Source organism: Tursiops truncatus, chromosome 3 (assembly GCF_011762595.2).
Source record: "Tursiops truncatus isolate mTurTru1 chromosome 3, mTurTru1.mat.Y, whole genome shotgun sequence".
Classification (NCBI taxonomy): domain Eukaryota; kingdom Metazoa; phylum Chordata; class Mammalia; order Artiodactyla; family Delphinidae; genus Tursiops; species Tursiops truncatus.
Genome location: NC_047036.1, coordinates 15,964,274 through 15,981,640, shown reverse-complemented (window position 1 = coordinate 15,981,640; position 17,367 = coordinate 15,964,274). Strand labels below are relative to the sequence as shown.

Here is a 17,367-nt window from a genome sequence, read left to right as displayed (position 1 = left end):
AACCACTGCATCACCAGGGAAGCCCAAAGTTACGCTATTCCTATGCCCATGCTACCACTCTTGAGAAAGAAAATAGGACTGAGGAAAAGTATTTGAGAAGCTTCTAATGTATAATATGAGAAAAAGTGAGTTTTAGAACAGTAGATGATTAAGAAATATAACACTCTTAATACTTTGAAGGAGAGAGAGGAAATAGAACCAAAAATGATTGGAATCACATGATAATTGTCAAATGAAATGTATTTGTTCAAAAATGTTTATTGTAATATATGATAATAATGCTCAGAGAAGAGAGTCCAGGTGTTTCAGTCCCACTTACCTTAGTTGCTCTCTTGACTCCTGTTACTTCTTATTCTTCTCAGTTACACTATTTTCTTTCTTTTCTTCCTTCCTTCTCTGCCTCCCATGGACTCAGCCAACAGCCTCATTAGTGCTTTCTCTCAATGACATGTTTCTCCTTCTAATGTCACTATGTTACTGCTCTTTGTATTAATACATCACCTAAATCATTAATGGTGGCAGTCTACACTCTACATTCTAGATGGAACGTATGTGGGTTATGGGTTAGCAGGCTGACAAGATAGGTCACTTGATTTCTTTTTTCTTCAATCAATTTTATTTTAACATAACCTAAACACATACCATTTAGAAAATATGAAGAAAAATTTACATACAAGTGTTGATGCTATTGCATTTGGATAAAGCTGGCAAGTTCATGCTACTAGCATAGCTCAGGAAACACCACAGAGGAAAACTAATATATTGGAATAGATGCTGTGATGTTTGGCCCACAGCTTGATAGCTTGCAGGATTAACCTGAAGCTGTCAATGTTTGGTACTCGATGTAAAATTTCATTGGTTACCCTGCATCTTATATGTAAATTTTTAAGCAGACTATCATCTCTAAAGTCCAGGTCTTCTGGAATAGTCTGCAAGTGCTAATCTTGCAAACAAAATAGCAATCTCTATCCCAGAACACAGTTTGATAACTGGTACAAATGCCTCTGTAACAGCTCTTAAATTGATTTCTTCCTGTAATTTCAATTCATCATAGAATGAGGCGAAAAAGTCACTTCAATCACCATGTCTTGGAGCAACACACAACACAACAAGATCGGCACCTTTTTTATGTACTCCTAATTTATAAGTTCCAAATGTAAAAATTTTTCCTCCAACATTTTCAATTACACATTGTGGAAGATTCTTGCTTTCACTGATTTCTTGTATCCACTCTTTTACCAGGTTATTTAATTTTCCCAAAATTTAAATTCTGTGCTGCAATTCCTCTTCCTCTTCAAAAACCCCAAAGGGCTTCAGTCTCAATTAGTTTCTGTGTAAGTAGGTAGTCAGTCTCCTTGGGGGCAGCTAAGCTGATGGGAGAGGTAATGTGCTAGTTCTTCTGTGGCTGCTGTGTTTGTTGTGATCCCTGCATTGAAACTGGCCTGGAAACTCTACCAACCCCAACCCTGCCACCACCCTGGACATGATCCACTGAGGCAGGAGGGAGGCAAGGGTCTGCCTCAGCACTGGGTCCAACACCAATTCTTGACTAAACATGACGATGAACCATGAGAGCTTATACTTAGAAAGGTATTACAGCAAGGAATCTTAGTATTTAAAGGGAATAAAAGAGTAAAAGTGATAATCATATACCTCACAGGAATTTACATTTAATTAGGAAAACCTTACATCAAATAATATTCAAATTCTAACCGATGTTTGTGTTTGACGTACAATGAACAATAAAGAAGGTTCCCACTCTACCCTCATTATAAACACATTGGAGGCAGATTTTTCTCATGGTTCTGACAGAGCTGGAGACATTCTCTTCTTAGTTTGAACTACATAGAGTAGTTAGATACTAAAGGACCAAATGAGGTCTGTCTCAATCTTCTCAAAAATAAAGAATTTTTGAAAATTTAATGGTAAGTTATAAATCATGGCATAACAGGACTTTTTAGAGAACAGATTACTTCTAACATTTAATCATATAATGTTTTGCTTTAAAAACAGGATAAATAGATTATTTTAGTTTAGGAACAAATGCATCAAGGGTGCTGCTGTTGATGAGACACTGCTCTTTTTCTAGGCATTCTCTTCTGCCCATGATTTTGTACTGATTAAATTTAAACACATCCTGTTCCACCAGTTGTAAGATCTAATTTTGTCCTTTAGTCCTCTGAGTATAGAGAGATTTAACTCTTTTGTTTAACATTATTCATTTACAAAAAGAAGATTCACATGGTACTTTGGCTGGACTATTCTAACTTTCTAAAATAACTCCGTTTAAGAATATACCTTATGCTTAAACACTTTTTTGACATTGTCCAGGTTTTTCTGCTAAGGTTCTTCTTTTGTTCTCATTTTACTTCTCATTTTTTAAAGTAGATCTCATTTTCATGTTTGTAGAAGCCATACTTTTTTAAGCAAAACCTTCAATGCAGCCATTATTCTCCACTTTTATCTACAAATATTTTGAATATCACTCTAAGAGAGTTATTTAATGGTGCATTTATATAACTGTTCCAAGGAGTGGAGGACATATTTAAAGTGATGAAAGGAAAAAACCTATAACCAAGATTGCTCTACCCAGTAAGGATCTCACTCAGATTCGACAGAGAAATTAAAACCTTAACAGACAAGCAAAAGTTAAGAGAATTCAGCATGACCAAACCAGCATTACAACAAATGCTAAAGGAACTTCTCTAGGTAGGAAACACAAGACAAGGAAAAAACCTACAAAAACCCCACAAAACAATGAAGAATATGGTAATAGGAACATACATATTGATAATTAACTTAAATGTAAATGAATTAAATGCTCCAACCTAAAGACATAGACTGGCTGAATGGATACAAAAACAAGACCCGTATATATGCTGTCTACAAGAGACCGACTTCAGACCTAAGGGCACATGCAGACTGAAAGTGAGGGGATGGAGAAAGGTATTCCATGCAAAAGGAAATAAGAAGAAAGCTGGAGTAGCAATTCTCATATCAGACAAAATAGACTTTAAAATAAAGACTATTAGAAGAGACAAAGAAGGACACTACATAATGATCAAGGGATCGATCCAAGAGGAAGATATAACAATTGTAAATATATATGCACCCAACATAGGAGCACCTCAATACATAAGGCAAATGCTAAAAGCCATAAAAGGGGAAATAGACAGTAACACAATAGTAGTAGGGAAATTAACACCCTACTTTCACCAATGGACAGATCATCCAAAATGAAAATAAATATGGAAACACAAGCTTTAAATGACGCATTAAACAAGATGGAATTAATTGATATTTATAGGAGATTCCATCCAAAAACAACAGATACACTTTCTTCTGAAGTGCTCATGGAACATTCTCCAGGATAGATGATATCTTGGGTCACAAATCAAGCCTCGGTAAATTTAAGAAACTTGAAATCATATCAAGTATCTTTTATGACCACAGCTCTATGAGACTAGATTTCAATTACAGGGAAAAAAAAAAACTGTAAAAATACAAACACATGGAGGCTATACATTATGCTACTAAATAACCAAGAGATCACTGAAGAAATAAAAAAGAAATTAAAAAATACCTAGAAAAAAATGGCAATGAAAACACAATTGCCCCAAACCTATGAGATGTAGCAAGAGCAGTTCTAAAAGGCAAGTATATATCAATATAATCTTACCTCAAGATACAAGAAAAATCTCAAATAAACAACTTAAGCTCATACTTAAAACAATTAGAGAAAGAAGAACAAAGAAACCCCAAAGTTAGTAGAAGGAAAGAAATCATAAAGATCAGATCAGAAATAAATGAAAAAGAAATGAAGGAAACAATAGCCAAGATCAATAAAACTAAAAGATGGTGCTTTGAGAAGATAAACAAAATTGATAAACCATTAGCCAAACTCATCAGGAAAAGAAGGGAGAAGGCTCAAATCAACAGAATTAGAAATGAAAAGTAGAAGTAACAACAGACACTACAGAAATACAAAGGATTATGAGAGATTACTACAAGCAACTCTATGCCAATGAAATGGACAACCTGGAAGAAATGAAAAAAATTCTTAGAAAAACACAACCTTCCAAGACTGAACCAGGAAGAAATAGAAAATAAAAACAGCCCAATCACAAGCACTGAAATTGAAACTGTGATTAAAAATCTTCCAACAAAGAAAACTCCAGGACCAGAAGGCTTCACAGGCAAATTCTATCAAACAGTTAGAGAAGAGCTAACACCTATCTTTCTCAAACTCTTCCAAAATATAGCAGAGGGAGGAAAACTCCCAAACTCATTCTATGAGGCCACCATCACCTTGATGCCAAAATCAGACAAGATACCACAAAAAAAGAAAACTACAGGCCAATATCACTGATGAACGTAGATGCAAAAATCCTCAATAAAATACTAGCAAAGAGAATCCAACAGCACGTTAAAAGAGTCATACAACATGATCATCTCAGGAATGCAAGGATTCTTCAATATATGCTAATCAATCAATGTGATACACCATATTAATAAATTGAAAGTTAAAAGCCATACAATAATCTCAATAGAGGCAGAAAAAGCTTTAGACAAAATTCAACACCCATTTATGATAAGAACTCTCCAGAAAATAGGCAGAGAGGGAACTTACCTCAACATGATAAAGGCCATATATGACAAACCCACACCCAACATCATTCTCAATGGTGAAAAACTGAAACCATTTCCACTAAAATTAGGAAAAAGACAAGGTTTCCCACTCTCACCACTATTTTTCAACATAGTTTTGGAAGTTTCAGCCACAGCAATCAGAGACAAATAAGAAACAAAAGGAATTCAAATCAGAAAAGAAGTAAAACTGTCACTGTTTGAAGATGACATGATACTATACATAGAAAATCCTAAAGATGCTACCAGAAAACTACTAGAGTTAATCAATGAATTTGGTAAAGTAGCAGGATACAAAATTAATGTACAGAAATCTCTTGCATTTCTATACACTTGTGATGAAGTATCTGAAAGAGAAATTAAAGAAACACTCCCATTTACCATTACAACAAAAAGAATAAAATACCTAGGAATAAACCTACCTAAAGAGACAAAAGACCTGTACACAGAAAACTATAAGACACTGTTGAAAGAAACTAAAGATGATACAAATAGATGGAGAGATATACCATGTTCTTGGATTGGAAGAATCAACATTGTGAAAATGACTCTAGTACCCAAAGCAATTGACAGATTCAATGCAATCCCTATCAAACTACCAATGGCATTTTTTACAGAACTAGAACAAAAAAAATCACAATTTGTATGGAAACACAAAAGACCCCGAATAGCCAAAGCAATCTTGAGAAAGATAAACAGAGCTAGAGGAATCAGGCTTCCTGACTTCAGACTATACTACAAAGCTACAGTAATCAAGACAGTATAGGGGCTTCCCTGGTGGCGCAGTTGTTGAGAGTCCGCCTGCCGATGCAGGGGACACGGGTTCCTGCCCTGGTCCAGGAAGATCCCACATGCCGAAGAGCGGCTAGGCCCATGAGATATGGTCACTGAGCCTGTGCGTCCGGAGCCTGTGCTCCACAACCGGAGAGGTCACAACAGTGAGAGGCCCATGTACCAAAAAAAACAAACAAACAAAAAACACAGTATAGTACTGGCACAAAAACAGAAAGATAGATCAATGGAACAGGATAGAAAACCCAGAGATAAACCAATGCATATATGGTCACCTTATCTTTGATCAAGGAGGCAAGAATATACAATGGAGAAAAGACAGCCTCTTCAATAAGTGGCACTGGGAAAACTGGACAGCTACATGTAAAAGAATGAAATTAGAACACTCCCTAATATCACACAAAAAAATTAACTCAGAATAGATTAAAGACCTAAATGTAAGGCCAGACACTATAAAACTCTTAGAGGAAAGCATAGGCAGAACACTCTATGAGATAAATCTCATCAAGATCCTTTTTGACTCAACTCCTCGACAAATGGAAATAAAAACAAAAGTAAACAAATGGGACCTAATGAAACTTAAAAGCTTTTGCACAGCAAAGGAAACCATAAACAAGACAAAAAGACAACACTCAGAATGAGAGAAAATATTCGTGAATGAAGCAACTGACAAAAGATTAATCTCCAAGATATACAAGCAGCTCATGCAGCTCAATATCAATAAAACAGACATCTTATAGTCTTTAAAAAAAATTAATGAAAAAAGACATAGCATTTCATAAAAAACAAAAAAATAAAATAAAATAAATCTAAAAATGGGCAGAAGGCGTAAATAGACATTTCTCCAAAGAAGATATACAGATTGCCAACAAACACATGAAAGGATGCTCAACATCACTAATCATTAGAGAAATGCAAATCAAAACTTCAGTAAAGAGTCACCTCACACTGGTCACAATGACCATCAACAAAAAATCTAAAAACAGTAAATGCTGGAGAGGGTGTGGAGAAAGGGGAACCCTCCTACACTGTTGGTGGGAATGTAAATTGGTACAACCACTATGGAGAACAGTATGGAGGTTCCTTAAAAAACTAAAAATAGAACTATCATATGACACAGCAATCCCACTACTGGGCATATACGTTGAGAAAACCGTAACTCAAAAAGAGTCATGTACCACAATGTTCATTGCAGCACTATTTACAATAGCCAGGACATTGAAGCAACCTAAGCATCCATCGACAAATGAATGGATAAAGAAGATGTGGCAATATATACAATGGAATATTAGACATAAAAAAATGAAATTTAGTTATTTGTAGTGAGGTGGATGGACGTAGAATTTGTTATACAGAGTGACGTAATTCAGAAGGAGAAAAAGAAATACCATATGGTAACACATATATATGGAATCTAAAAAAAAAAAAGGGTTCTGAAGAGCCTAGGGGCAGGACAGGAATAAAGACACAGAGGTAGAGAGTGGACTTGAGGTTATGGGGAGGGGGAAGGGTAAGCTGGGGAGAAGTGAGATAGTGTCACGGGCATATGTACACTACCAAATGTAAAATAGTTAGTGGGAAGAAGCCGCATAGCACAGGAAGATCAACTTGGTGCTTTGTGACCACCTAGAGGGGTGGGAGGGAGACGCAAGAGGGAGGGGATATCGGGATATATGTATATGTATAGCTGATTCACTTTGTTATAAAGCAGAAACTAACACCATTGTAAAGCAAGTATACTCCAATAAAGATGTTAAAAAAAAAAAAAGTGGTACACTTTGATGATATTCAGCTTCCTAGAGGCCAAACTCAGTTCTTGGTTCTACCGTATAGAGCTCCACAACTTAAAAGTCACTTGTATGTGACTTCTGTTGCACGATTTCTGACCTGCCCTTCCTCACCCATCCCTTTTGTTCAGCTGGGTGGGGAGCAGTTCTCAAGTCACAAACTGACATCCTTCACTGTCATCCTATGTCATGTTCTTCTTGTTCCAGAGTGATTTTTGACATCACTGTGAGAATCTGCTTACTGTCCATGCACACACAACCTGGGATCTTAATCCCATGTGGGTTGAAACTTGCAAGGATGGAAAATGGGAGCCAAAAGAAAATTTCCTCCCCTCTCATTTCTCCAGTTGAGAGTCCCAGGGTGCATTTTATGCAGTTTCATTGTGACTGAGTAACACTGTGAACTACTCAAAATTGTATTATTGACACTTACTCCTCCTTGGAATTATACATCCTAGTGAATTAGTACCATGTATGCCCTTTACTTTTTTATATTTATTTTTTAATAGATACTTATTGGAGTATAATTGCTTCACAATACTGTGTTACTTTCTGTTGTACACCAAAGCGAATCAGCCCTATGTATACGTATGTCCCCATATCCCTTCCCTCGTGAGCCTCCCTCCCACCCTCCCTATCCCACTCTTCAAGGTCATTGAAAAACACAGAGCCAATCTCCCTGTGCCATGCTGCTGTTTCCCACCAGCCAACTATTTTCCATTCGGTAGTGTATTTATGTCAATGCTACTCTTATTATCTCCAGCTTCCTCGTCCCACCCTATGTCCTCAAGTCCATTCTCTATGTCTACATCTTATTCCTTCCCTTCAACTATGTTCTTAGTACCATTTTTTTTAGATTCTATATATGTGTGTTAGCATACAGTATTTGTTTTTCTCTTTCTGACTTACTTCACTCTGTATGACAGACTCTAGTTCTGTCCACCTCACTACAAATAACTCAATTCATTTCTTTTTATGGCTGGTAGTATCCCATTGTATATATCCATTCTTTATCTTTATCTTTATCTTCTTTATCCATTCATCTGTTGATGGACATTTAAGTTGGTTCCATGTCCTGGCTATTGTAAATAGTGCTTTAATGAACATTGTGGTACATGTCTCTTTTTGAATTATGGTTTTCTCAGGGTATATGCCCAGTAGTGGGATTGCTGTGTCATATGGTGCTTCTATTTTTAGTTTTTTAAGGAACCTCCATACTATTCTCCATAGTGGTTGTATCAATTTACATTTCCACCAGCAGTTCAGGAGGGTTCCCTTTTCACCACACCCTTTCCAACATTTATTTTTTCTAGCTTTTTTGATAATGACCATTCTGACCAGTGCGAGGTGATAGCTCATTTCAGTTTTCATTTGCATTTCTCTAATAATTAGTGATGTTGAGCATCTTTTCATGTGCCTTTTGACCATCTGTATGTCTTCTTTGCTGAAATGTTTATTTAGACCTTCCACTCATTTTTTAATTTGATTATTTTTTTGATATTGAGCTCCATGAGCTATGTGTATATTTTGGAGATTAATCCTTTGTCTGTTGTTTCATTTTCAAATATTTTCTCCATTATGAGTGTTGTCTTTTTGTCTTGTTTATGGTTTCCTTTGCTGTGCAAAAGCTTCTAAGTTTAATTAAGTCCCATTTGTTTATTTTTAAAGCTTTTAAGTTTAATTATGTCCCATTTGTTTATTTTTGTTTTTACTTCCCTTACTCTAGAAGGTGTTAAAAAAGATCTTGCTGTGGTTAATGTCAAAGAGTGTTTTTCCTATGTTTTCCTGTAAGAGTTTTATAGTGTCTGGTTTTACATTTAGGTCTTTAATTCATTTGTATCTTATGTTTGTGTATGGTGTTAAGTGGTGTTCTAATTTCATTCTTCTATTTGTAACTGTCCAGTTTTCCCAGCACCATTTATTGAAGGGGCTATCTTTTTTCCATTGTATGATCTTGCCTCCTTTGTCATCAATTAGGTGACCATATGTGTGTAGGTTTATCTCTGGGTTTTCTACCCTGTTCCATTGATCTATATTTCTGTTTTTGTGCCAGTACCATACTGCTTTGATTACTGTAGCTTTGTGGTATAGTTTGAAGTCAAGGAGCCTGATTCCTCCAACTCCATTTTTCTTTCTCAAGATTGCTTTGGCTATTTGGGGTCTTTTGTGTTTCTGTACGAATTGTAAGATTTTTGTTCTAATTCTGTGAAGAATGCCATTGGTAGCTTGATAGGGATTGCACTGAATCTGTAGATTGCTTTGTGTAGTATAGTCATTTTCACAATATTGATTCTTCCAATCCAAGAACATGGTATATTTCCCCATCTGTTTATGTCATCTTTGATTTCTTTCATCAGTGTTTTACAGTTTTCTGAGTATAAGTCTTTCACCTCCTTAGTCAGGTTTATATCTAGGTATTTGTTTGTTTGTTTTTGTAATGGTAAATGGGAATTTTTCCTTCATTTCTGTTTCTGAATTTTTGTTGTTGGTGTATAGGGATGCCAGAGATTTCTGTGCATTAATTTTGTATCCTGCAACCTTACCAAAGTCATTGACTATTTCTAGTACTTTTCTGGTGGAACCTTTAGGATTTTCTATGTATAGTATCATGTCATCTGCAAACAGTGACAGTTTTGCTTCTCATTTTCCAGTTTGTATTCCTTTTATTTTTCTACTTTGTAGGTAACTTATACAAAGACAGTTGGTGTCAGAAACGAACCTTGAATATCCTCTGGATGAGAGTTTACTCCTGAATTACTAACAAGCAGAAGAGCAATGAGGATCTCAGTGAAAGAAGGCTGTGTGTGGGGATAACTCTGGCATTCAGTGGCATCAGAACTATTGTGGTTTTCACCCGTGCCCAAGTAGGATCACCTAAGTAGGAAAGTGAACCACTTGGGAGAAACAAGTATAAAGATGGCAGACTTGTTTGGTTAACTGATTGAAAGTCTTAAAAATAAATATGCTAGGCTAAGACCAGCACAATTTAACTAAATGAGAAAGACATAGGATCTCTAAGCTAACTTTGAAACAGCTCCTCATCTTCTAGAGCTACAGAGAAGTCTGTGCTAAAATCAGGTCCAGGTTCAAAATATAAAGGTGGCTGACCTGTAAAGTTTTGATAGATCTCTTGTGTCAAAGTCAGGGTGCTCTGGAAAAGAAATTAGTGAGACAAAACTGGAATGGGGAATATGGATGACAAACCTGAGAATCTTAAACTACAAGTATCCCTTGAACACCCAAGAGAGTGTTCCAAATATGCACATTTAAGTTCAAGGAACTGAATATTTTTGCCCTTTGGGAGATTAAGGTCTAAATATACCTAATGGGAAGTAATCATCCCAGGGGATAAAGCTGAGGGTAATCTAGAACATGTGATGGAGAAGGAAGATGATGTATATTAATTATAGCCTGTAATCAGCTGTAATGATGAGGTACAGAGCTTGCTGAGTGTCATTCAGTTATTGTATATGGTATCACCTTGAAGGGAATGCTGTGGTTCATTGAACTTTTACTTCCACTCTTGTAAAATAAGTGAAGACCTCTTATGGTCACAAAAATGGTGTCCATGTATCACATCATGGCAGCTTACTGTAATAAAGAAAATGAGTGGAACCTAGTGGTTTGGGGAGTAAACTGCATCAGACACCTCAAATACAGCATCTCATATCTACTTTGCCTCACCTGTCTCTTTCTCCAGCTGCACTTATTAGCTCTTGGTGGACACAGGTACCACCTGACTACACCTGACTTCCCGTCAGTTCAGCATGACTCTCAATGGATTTCTTAGATGACACTCTTGATTCAGTTATGGGAACCCCTATGTATCCACTCATGCTACCTGGGAGGTTGGAGGAGTTGAAAGCAAAAGATATGTCTTTTACCAATGGAGGAGCAGAACCAGTGGATAAATATTCCTCCCTTTCCTCCCCATGATTGGTGTTCCTGAGATGCACTTTATATGGCTAATACAGTACAGTCCTGTGGTTCAGACAATTGCTCATTTATGGGGCATCCACCTTGATCAAGCCTTCTTTTATTTGTCCACCTTCCTTTCATCCTGAGGTTCCCTCCTCATGTTCTCTGGGATTATATGATAGTGAGGTAATGGCAACAAAGACCTCTGCCTCAGATTTCATTTTCAGGGAAACTCAGATTAAGAGATCATTCAATAAATATGATTAAATAAATTACTTTAAATGAAAAAATCATACCTATTTAGTGTATAGAGAATACACTAAAACTAAATTTGGCTAATTTTTTTTCTTTGTTTATAATTTAGCTCTTGTAAGAAACTCTGATGTTTCTCAGATTTTCTTATATGCTGCTCCCTTCTCTGAGGGGCAGTTTGGGAATAGCTGCAATAATTTATTCAAATGATTTAATCTAAAATGTATGTAAAATGTTTTATAATTATGATTATAATGTAATTTCTGTAATAAGAGGAAAACATCAGAAACAGATGTATAGAGAGTCAAAATAAATAATTTAAATAAGGTATGATACATATAAAGGATGGAATATTATGCAATGATTAAAATGCACATTCTGGAAGCACATGTAAATGTCTGTAATGTGATCTTAGGGAAAAGTCTGTTAAAACCTGAATATAGTTTGTGACTTTCATTTTAGAAATATACCAAAATATTAATATATTATTAATAAATATTATAGGCATCTATGATTTTGTAGAATATTTATTATTATTTTGGATATCATTTTTATGTTTTTAAATTTCATATAATGAAATTATTGCTTCTAAATTAGATAAGTAAATACCTTATTACCATAAATAATCTGATTCTTATTTTTGCAATATTTTAATCTTTTAATATTTCAGCATCTTTTTTCATGGTAAATGATCACAGTAAATGAATGTTCGCATCTTTCCCTCACCCAGGTGCTCTCCAAATATTTTTTTCTCTTCTCAAATAATGTTCAAAACAGACTGCATCATAGAAATTCAAACACATTGGTAACTAGTCTTATTAACATTTCCAGAATCCATAATGGAAGGCAAGTGGTATATTTTAGGAATACAGCTAGTTGCATATTCTAGAAATATTATCAATGCTAATATTATTAAAATATAAGAAATAATATCAATACTGGTATTATATTTACTTTTCCTAGATAAATTTACATAATGAAATCTAAAGTTATATTCAAATGTTATGAGCAAGCATTCTAATGACTCTTAATTTAATATACCCATCTGCCAGACTATTCCTTAATTTCCCACTGATGTCTCTTCTGAGATGTCAGATCTCAGGTGTATGGTTCATTTCTCCAAATCACTCCCACAACCCCCAGTATTTCCTCTCTCTTTGATAGCAAGTTTCTATATCCAGCTGCTTTCTACCTAGAACCTGAAATTCATTCCTGTTTCCTCCATCTCCTCAACCATTCTAAGACCCATATCTAATACAGTAAAACATACCTTTGACTTAAAACTCCAAAATATATTTTGAAATCATTTTCTTATGGTCAGTTCCACTTTTACCAGCTAAGAACACAGCCCCAGCTCTTTCTTTGCTAAAACATAGTGAAAAGAGTCCCACAATATTTTTCCCCTTCTTAAGAGTAGTAATATTGGTTTCTTTGAAAGAGAAATCTTATGTTATTAGTCCTTTGATAAAAGAAGAAAACAAAACCATGATCAAATGTGCCCCCATTGTACTTAGGATAACTCAGGTGTGTCAAACTCCTTGTGCTACATGGCTTTCCCAGCTCTCAGTGAACTGATGGCTGCCTACCTCTCATGTCTCCTCTTCTTCTCTGTCCTAGTCTTCTATCTTCCACCACATCATGCTCAATTCTTGATCAACATAAAGTGTGAGGGCTTAAAGGACTCTCCCCCCAAATTTACCCATCTGGCCCCTTCTCATTCGTCATGTCCCTGCTTAGAGGTCATCTTCTTAACTAGGTGTTCTCTACCCTGACCACCTATTTAAGAAGCTTTCCTTTAGAAGTTACTCTCTGTAATGTTTCTGTTTTGTATTCTTTGTAGCACACATCACAAACTATTAACACGCTATTTTTGAATTTAAATTGGTTAATTTCTCTCCACTAGAAGATAGGCTCCAGCAGAGCAAGGGTTTCTGCCTTTCATCACTTTTGTCTTCACCTAAGGATTTCTGGCAGAGAAGAGAAAGAGTGAACCTAAAATAAAACAGAAACTTCCCCTTCTCCTCCTTCCCACCTCCTTCCCCTTGTCTCTTTCTTCCTAAAGTCTGTCACAGTTGCAACATAAATCTCATGATGTAAATTTAGTCTAATTCAGAAAGTCACTTGATATCTGAACAGCTAATCTCATTACAAATAAGAGCATCACTCCTGTCTGAAATAACTTTATTTTTTTTTTAAATTCTACCTTGGGTTTAATTATGTGGAACGGAAGCCAGGTAAACCTTCAAAGCCAAGGTCATTATTATGATCCTTTGTGAAGGTGGTAGAAAAACCGGAGATTGATATTGGAAAGAGATTGTTGTAAAATGGCCTCAGAATTTCCAAAGAACCTCTACTCTGCTTTCACAGGAATATTTATCAAGGCTCCCAAACGCGTTTGTCACCTACATCAAGTAAAGGACGTTGGAGAGCGTTAGCCATGCCTTCCGTCCACTCCCTTCCTGAGTATATCAAGTATTTGGCCTTGTTGGTTCTTCGTTTTCATGATATGAGAAACAATGCCATACAGCCATTCAAAGTGGGATTGAATATAAATAGATGCTAGGAGACAACTTTGTAGTAAATCAGATGTAGTGCTGTCCTGGGGAAAAGAGAAAAAATGAGGTACCTTTTTGATTTGCTGGAATCACATGTATAAAACATGTAAACTAGGTTACAGAAGATCACTTAATTACCATGTCTTCTACATGGCTATGACCATGTAGAAAGGCTGCTTCAACACATTCCCAAGTTTCTGCTCTCTAAGAACATATCTGTATGACTTTAGCTACCAAGGATAAATTCCAGTGGTAGAGATAAAGTCAGTTTGCAGAAATTATGAGGATTGCATTCAACTGTGCTTGCTTGCATCTCTCTTTGTTAATAAAACCATAATTAATAGCTCTTTAAAGTTTTTGACACATTTTTTCTGGAAATGCCATGGTCAACAGCAACTAAAGTCAGAGAGAACATTTGTTGTTGCTTTCTGAAGCTCCAGCAACAAGAGAGTTAACTACTGACAACTGATTTGAAAACCAATATTATCAGGTGCTCAAACACCTAATGATATGGAAATATTTACCTTTTATGCAAATATCTTAAAGAGACAAACCAACTGAAGAAGTTACCAGATTGGTCACTGGTTGATATTTCAATACTGCCTACTTGTTTAGCAAAATTTTAAACACTGTTATCTTTTTCTCAAAGACTTTTGAAGGTCAGCTCCCTGATCAAGGATGAATGTTAAGACTAGTACCATTAAAAACATGTTCTGGAGAATACATAGCCAGAAGACCAGACAGTGCATGTTCTAACCTCAGTTTTCTATGTAAGCTCACATGTTACAATGTAAATATTCTTACCAACCTGATTACTGTTTTTCTGATTTAGTTGTAGAGATCTGATATTTTATTAACCCATTGAAAGGAAAAAAAGTCCACATAGTTCCCAAATGGGGCTATGAGGGCTGAAACACTTTCTTTGGAATGTCAAATGATTGAAATAGTCAGACATCCTCATTGAAAGTAATAATAGAATACTACTACTATGTATCCAGTACAATTATCCCTGTATATATATATATATATATATATATACACACACACACACACACACACACACACACACACACATATATATACACACCTATTTAAAAACCACATTTAAATGGCAAGGATTATATATAGGTATGTATATACATATGATATTATTTAAGTGTATAGATAGGTGATAGATGATTGATATAGAAGAAACCATAAAATATCAGTTTACCAGAAATGTTTTGGAATTCCCCAAGCACAAAAGGAATTGATATTAAATTCTTTCATTTGCTGAAAAATGCCAAGGAACTCTTCTAGCAATTTAGCACTACCCACCATTCCCCTGTGTTCTCATTTTCCTCCTTACCAGCTTACATTCTATGCTGAATCTTAAGGAGACCTACAATGACCCCAACTTCCTCTTTCCTTTTTTTCCAAATAATATGCAGTTGATAAAATCACAGTCTTGCTTAAATCTAACTGTCCAGGAATCCTGTTCAGCCTCTCTACCCCAATGCACTTCAGGGCACTGCTGAAGGAATTACACACATCTGACAAGCTGCACTTTAAAGAGACAATTCAGTCACATTGTTTGGCAGAACAGTGAACCTAGACTTTACAAAAAATGTCAGTGTCATAAAAGAAAAAAGGAAAAGAGGCTGAGGAACTGATCTCTATTCAACGAGAATAAAGAGACATGACAAATAAAAATAATGTGCAACCCTTGCTTGGATCCTGGATCAAACAATAAGCCATGCCTACAAAGTTCATTATTGGGATAGTTGGATAACTCTGAGTACAGACTGCACATTAGTTTGTAGTATTGTATAAATACTATAAATATGATATATTAACAAGTATTATGTTATTTATTAGATAGTATTATAAATATTATATTCCTGAGGGTGCTCATTGTATTGTGGTTATTCAGAAGAAGTTTCCTTTAAAAATGTCAATAAATTGACAGAAGGAGCAGAGGGGGAAAAGTTGAATCCACAATCCATGTGGAAGGGCACAGTTGAAGGACTGAACAGAGGTGTTCACTTAGAGCAAGAGAGAAAAGGGGGTGGTGAAATGAACATAAGAGTCACTAAGAGAAGGCCAACCTCCAGAACACCAGGGCCAGCAAGGCCTGGCCTTTCCTATCTGGTTGGAGCAATGAGTCCAGGTGAGACCTTGGCGACCATTGAAAGGGAAGGAACTTCCTGGAGAGCCAGCATATACACTGAAGACATTGAACACGGGGGAGCTTGAGTGAGTCCTCACAGATCGTTCATAGGTCTTCTTTCTACAATGAGAGTTCCTAGGGCAGTTAAGAAGCTCTCAGAATTTAGCTAAGTGGTTCTTACTACTTAAGGCTATTAATAATCTTGTTAGAAATGTTGACTCGTAAATCTAGAATTGCTTAGGAACCTACATTTTAACCAGGAAAACAAATGAATTTAATGCAGGTAATAAAGTTTCTCATAAAGAAACTTAGATCTAATGTACGTTTTTCTACGTTGTTTTGCGAGAGTTCTCAACTTATGGTTATATTTTTTTCCTGATGAGATTGAAAATATTCATCCTTATTTTGCATTTCCAGATGAGTTTTAGCTCATTACTCGGGAGGTATGTCAAGCTGTATGGCTATTTACAATTACAACTCATCACCTATATATTATACTTAATATTACCCAAAGTATGTTTGTGTAGAATGATGTTTTTCTGAAGCCAAACTGATAGCAACACTGCCAGGTCGGTAGGGCATGGGCCAACCTCATTTTCCTTATAAAAAGCAAATTATAGAAACTTTAAATAACATAGCTATAACTTCATTTACAATTTTTATGACAGAAAAAAATATATTGTTAAAACAAAACCACCTTATGTTACTGTGGCTTTATGTCTTAAATTACTGAATTCATACAAATCTTGGTTATTGGCTGACAGAACAAACACCTCCTGAGGGTAGGTGCTGCTATATCCCTAGTACCTAGAAGTATGCCCAGTGAAAACAAAAACGAAAGAGAAAGAATAAAAGTTAAAAAAAAAAAAAAAAAGAATGGTGAGGAAAGGAAGCACAGCTCAAAGTATAAATGTGAAACTAAAATATCCCTAGAATTTTCTTCCTCAAGCGGGAAAAGATATGTAGTGTGCCTCCTGTGTTTAAGTGTAGCTTTATCTTCTTACCCAAAAGTCTTTTCCTAGTCTTAAAAACCCCTAGATGCATGTATACAATGGAATATTACTCAGCCATAAAAAGAAACGAAACTGAGTTATTTGTAGTGAGGTGGATGGACCTAGAGTCTGTCATACAGAGTGAAGTAAGTCAGAAAGAGAAAAACAAATACCATATACTAACACATATATATTGGAATCTAAAAAAAAAAAAAAAAAAAAGGTTCTGAAGAACCTAGGGGCAGGACAGGAATAAAGATACAGAGGTAGAGAGT

At 35.7% G+C, this 17,367-nt stretch overlaps 1 pseudogene; it reads right to left on the bottom strand.

Moving 5' to 3' along the window:
* Positions 1-605: 605 nt before the first annotated feature.
* Positions 606-17,367, bottom strand: part of LOC101324205 (poly(A) polymerase alpha pseudogene) — a 38,606-nt pseudogene continuing 21,844 nt past the window's right edge.